The 5,737-nt window shown below is 39.4% G+C and overlaps 1 pseudogene; it reads right to left on the reverse strand.

Moving 5' to 3' along the window:
• Positions 1-4,372: 4,372 nt before the first annotated feature.
• LOC138166087 (heterogeneous nuclear ribonucleoprotein C pseudogene) lies at positions 4,373-5,531 on the reverse strand (annotated as a pseudogene).
• Between the last annotated feature and the right edge of the window lie 206 nt (positions 5,532-5,737).

Genomic DNA, 5,737 nt, shown 5'->3' on the forward strand with positions numbered 1-5,737 from the left:
AGTATCTTGCCTTTCACACATCATGTACTCATTAAATATTTGTTGAATCTAATTGTTGTTGAATTAACATTTGGGGAGTAAGACACCTATGACTGCTCTAGAAACCATGATTTTTCTTCTTTTTTTTGGTCTCATTCCATACCTCATTTCCTTGGATATTAATAGGAAATTTGCCATTTGATAAAAATGAAAGACTAGGTCAAAGTGATCTTTCTTTATGATTGTTAAAAGTGTTCATATCTGATGCTTCATCGCATTCTCACTACGATTCTTAAGTGCTATATGCATGATCATGCCCATTTCACATATGAGGAAATGGAGACTGAGAGGGTGTAAGTCACAAAGCCATCAAGCTTCTGAGACAAGATTTGAATTCCATGTCTTCCTGACTTCAACTCCAATGCTCTCGCTCCCACACCATGGTCCATCTCTCCTAGGAGAAAGGGGTTAAACACAGAGTAATTCAAAAAGAAGGAAGAATTGTGTGACAGCAGGAAATGTTTCAGAGATACTGTGTCATTGTTAGTGAGAGGAAATGCCACGTGGAGCCCCAGGGTCACTATTTATATGATTCTAAAAAAATCAATTTTGAAAAATGTAAGTACTGGCCACTGTGGGGCCTAAGCCAAGGCTTGAAATAAGCCTCCCCACAGTAGGACATAATTATTTTCCATGATTTCTAAAATATTGTTTCTTTAAAAGGAAGAAAGACTATTTCTTTAATATAACTGACCTTAACATGTTTATCAAATATAATCACAGACTAGGAAACTAAATCTGACCACACACCACTCATGCATGCCCATGTTTAAGGACAAACATGTCCCCCTGTATGTATGGAATGTACATTTACAAGTGGAGGAGAGAGTATTTATAGTAAGAATGTGACATACACCACCCCCACCTCCGCAAAAGAAGACTTTCCATTTAGTTTTCCATGGTAAATAAATAACCCATTTAGCCAGGGGCAGTTGATCTACAAAATGTATTAGTGTTTTCAAAAATATGCCAAATACATCAGCATTTTTGTTTGTTTTAGAAGTGAATCAGCCTGTAAATTCTGGACTATATATATGGACTCATCAGAGGCAACTGGGACAGAGAGGAGAAAGATCTGGGCCAGGAGTCAGGAAAATGAAGGTTCAAATCCAGTCTCTGACCCATTAACTCTTTGACCCCATGAACTTCTCTGGGTCATGGATACTGTCCAAGACTCAGCCATAGAGCAGGTGCTGGTATGGATTGTAACACAGGTTCTTGACATAGAGTTCTCTATACCATTGAAATCCCAGGTCCCAAAGAAAAGAAAAAAATCATTGATTTAGAATTGGAAATACCCTCAGGGGTCTTATAGCTCATATCTTTTCTTTTAAAGTTGAGCCCATAAGTGACCTGCCCCTGGTCTCAGAGTCCACATGTATTAGTAAGACAGAGAGATCTGTGTCCCCTGACTCCAAATGCAGAGAAATTCTGAGGACACCACAATTTTCATTTCAAGGTTTCTACTTATCTGGGGAAGTGTCCACATGGGCTCTGGCTATTTCTGACTTAATTCTGAGCAAAGAAAGAAGCCCCAAAAGGTAGCCTGGGAACAATGAGTCCAAAGCAGCATGGCTTCAGCTATTACCTCAGAGCTGTTGTCTCCTAAGCCTGCCTGCCCTCTACAATCCTGATCTCTCACTGCCTAAAAGGTCCAGTGACTTCCTAAGTTTGTGGTAGAACATTCTGGTAGATTCATGTCTAGAAGTGTCCTGATAACTTCTAACTTTTACAAGACAGTTCATTTTATCTCCAGAATCTATTGGCATTCCCTAAAAAAAAAAACAAAAACATGTGTATCATGTTTGTTTTATTTTGTTTTACTTTATGACCTTTAAATATTCTTATTCCTAGATAAATAGATATTTAAGCACATAGTAGGGACTCAGTAAAGACTTTTAAGAATTTGTTTTTCCCCCTGAAACTCACTAAAGTACTTATCCCTCTAATCCCTATAATGTTGATGGGATATAAGATCTTCCTGCCCATGTGGAGCCCATTAAGGGAAGTTTGCTTAGGGGAGGCTTGCTTGTAGGAAGACTTTCACATCTTTTGTTAATTTCTAATTAGGAACTGAGTCAAGAGATTGTGATGCCCTCTGGCTCTGTAAAGGATATAAATACTCAGAGGTTAGCATTTTGCTTTGGGGTTCATTCACTGGAAGAGTGTTTCTGTGATTTGACCAGATGAAACTCTAGGTAACTGTTTAGGAGCCCCCCAGCTTTGAAAAACCCAGATGCTGATGCTTCTTTCTCTGGTAATTATGCATGTATTGAAAAATTGGTCAGACAGTTGGATCTGTCTATGGATCTTTTCTAATTTTTCAGACAGTTAGAAGGCCTGTCTGTTGGTTTTTATTTCTCTGCTTGCAGTTTCTCTGTATTTTCTTTGTGTTTTCTCTGAAGTTCAGGGTGTTGACTTTTCCTCTGAACTAGTGAATGCAACTAAAAAAGATTGTTGACCTCTTAAACAGCTATTCCTAGTAAAGCAGATCTACGAACCTGTGCTAGCAATCATCCTGGGTATGCCTGATACAACCCCACAAACATTCCCATATCCAGTTAGTTGCCAAGTCATTCTGATTGTAACTCCATAATATACCTTATATCTGTTACCTGTCCTCCACTAACAAGGCCCTTATCACCTCTTTCCTCAATTATCAAATAGGCTCCTGACTGGACTCTAGGCTCCTAGTCTCTCCCTTCTTCCTTCCATCCGTCATCTCCAGTCAAAATTTTCTTCCCCAAACCCCAAATTCCATGTCCTGCTCTTTCCCAAGAGATTTCAAAAGCTCTAGGTTATCTCCAGGGTGAAATACATATACCTCAGCTTGGCAATGAAAGTATCACAGTTTTAAGGCCCTACATTTAGAGATCACTTGGTCTGACTTCCTCAATATAAAGGTGATCCACCCAATCCTTAAAAATACTTTGCCTTTCTTGGTATTCCTAGCATGTATCACAGTGTCTGGCACATAGTGGTACTTAATAAATGCTAACTGATTATATGTTGTATTCCCTTGATAGGATGCTATCCTCGAGAGCAGGGGCTGTTTTTCATTTTGTCTTTGTACCCCCAGCTCCTAACAGTTAGTTACACATAGTAGGAAATTAATAAAATATTATAGGATTCAGATTGAATCCTGCAATATTGTGTGTGACAATTACCTGTATTATTGTCATCATTCTACTGAACTGTAGGATCCCTGAGGGCAAGAATTATGTCTTAGTAAAAATTACTACTTTCCCTAGTGTCTACTACAATGCTCAGTATACAAAAAATGCTTAATAAATGTTTGCTAGATTATAAAATAAAATACTTCTGAATTTAAATAGTGTGCAGTGTTCTGATCAGTCTACATGTAGGTTTAGAGATTGTGTGTAATAATTTTTGACTTTGCTATCTTAGTGACAGATGATTAAAATACCACTTGACCTATCCAACATGTGTGTAATTTAATGCAATCTTAGGCTACAAGTAGACCAGAATAAGATGTTCCTTCTAATATTGACAGGGATGTAGCTGCCTGAATGCTCTTGGAAGAAAACAGAAGGTGAATCCCATATCATTGACATTTTGAGATGTAATAGATACTGCAAATGGAACCATTTGAAGTGTCTATAGGAGCAGCTTGTAGTCTGGAGTCAGAGAACCTGATCCTAGCTTTCTCACTCACTATCAGTGACACCTTTTTTCAAGTCACCAAACCTATCTATGCCTCATTTCCCTCATCCATAAAATGAGGGAGTTGGACTAGTGGACCCTCAGAGTTCCTTTTCAGATATAAATCCACCACCTCTTTAAATTTCCTGTTTTTACAGATAAGAAACAAACCTCAAGCAGAGGAATAACCAGCTAAGTGTGATACAGGTTAATAAATGGCACCCCCAGAATTTGAAAAGAGTTCTTTGCCTCCAAATCGACTCATCTTCCAATTTGAGCACCATTGCAGAATTTTGATTTGAAGATGAATATGGTCAGATCCCTTCGTAAGAAAAGTGAGTCTGGCTGTGATGTGATCATTTACATTTCAGGAGGTGGAGAGAAGAGTAAAAGTAGGAAGAAATAGGAGAAGACTGATAGATAATGAAGATCTAGACTAGAAAACTGGCAGTGGGACTGGAAAGAAGTGAATTTGTCTAAGAGGTTTAAATAAATGAGGGACAGGAATTTTTAACTGAAATGTTATGAGATCAGAAAGAGAAGAGAAACTTTAAAAGAACATATTTTCTCTGTAAGTAACTGGGTGAAAGGTGGTACAATTGGCAGAAACAGTCAAATCAAAAGAAGGAAAGAGACTTTTAAAAATATACATTCTTTTTATTGTTCATAAAGAGGTATCAAAATTAAAAGAGCAAAATTACAGGAGACATAATATAAGTACTAGGAGAATTGAAGGAAGTGGCAAAGGGACTAGGTGCAGGGCAGAACTAATGAACATGGGAAGCATAAAGTTGGGTATAACAGTGAATATATGCTAGAAGATACTAAGGGAGAGGATTTGGTGAAAAGTTTAATCAAAGACAAGGGCCTAGGTAAAGAAATAATGGGACACGAATTCTAAAACCCCAACATGTGCTTAAGAGTCGTCCTCGCCATTGGCTCTGTCTCTATCATCCTCTCCTTCTTTAGCTTCTTTTTCATCATCCTTGATCAACTCCAAATGGTCATTCCCCCCCATCTTCATCATCATCATCATCATCCAGTAGGTCCGCCTCCTCAGCAGAGTCATCTGCACCCCCCCTCAGACTCCATCTTCACATTAGTCTCATCTTTCTTCAGGGAGCTGATGTTCTGCTCCTATTCTGACTTATCATTCTTCATCTCTACTGTTTGTTTGCTTTGTTCTTTCTCAATTTTTCCAGGTTCTCCAATACAGAATCCATTTTCTGTTTTATCTGGGTCAACTCCTTCTTAATTGTCTGAAGATCATCACCTTTCATTTTGCCATATTTGGATGAAGAGCCCCGTTGCCCAGCCACTTTTGCCTCTGTGGGAAGTGTTTTCTGATACACACTGGCATTTGGAGGGCACCACTGCACGAGCAATGGGAGGAGGAGGTGGTACACGTGCTGGGTAACTGTACATCCTGTCATAATAATCTCATTGAAAATCATAATCCAGGTCAAAGGAAGAGCTGAGTAGAGGGGATGGAGAAGGGTGTTCTGGTACTGGCCTGTACATTTCTGGGGCAGAACACTTCACACCTGCTTTTCCTTGGTTCACTTTTGGCTCTGCAGGCAGATTAATATCTAGTACCTGGCCAGAAATCATTGGGCCATCCTCTCCTGCTGCAGCAGCAGAAGCGTTTCACTCATTAACATACTGAACAAAGGCAAAATCTTTATGGACAGAGCAGCCCATGATCTTCCCATACTTCGAGAAGATGGCTTCAACATCAGTCTTCTTAACAACAGAGTATTGAGATTCCCAATGAAGACATGGGAGCTCATGGAATGGGCGTCAGTCTTGTTGGTGACATTGCTGGCCATGGTGTTTGATGGCAGTCACAAGTGTAAGCTGAAGATCAAAAAAATCTCACTGGTGGGGAGAGGGAGAAAAAGGTTGGATTCTGAATCTCCACCTCCCTGATCCAATAGTGGTAAAGAAACGGACTACTGCTCCAGATAACCTCTTCAACAGTTACAACTACTTCTCCATTCCTGTCTCCATCTCCTCATAAAATGGCCCTCAGGAA

This window comes from Petaurus breviceps, unplaced genomic scaffold (genome assembly GCF_028583685.1).
Source record: "Petaurus breviceps papuanus isolate PSGF00001 unplaced genomic scaffold, PetGlider_PUasm1.0 220, whole genome shotgun sequence".
NCBI lineage: Eukaryota > Metazoa > Chordata > Mammalia > Diprotodontia > Petauridae > Petaurus > Petaurus breviceps.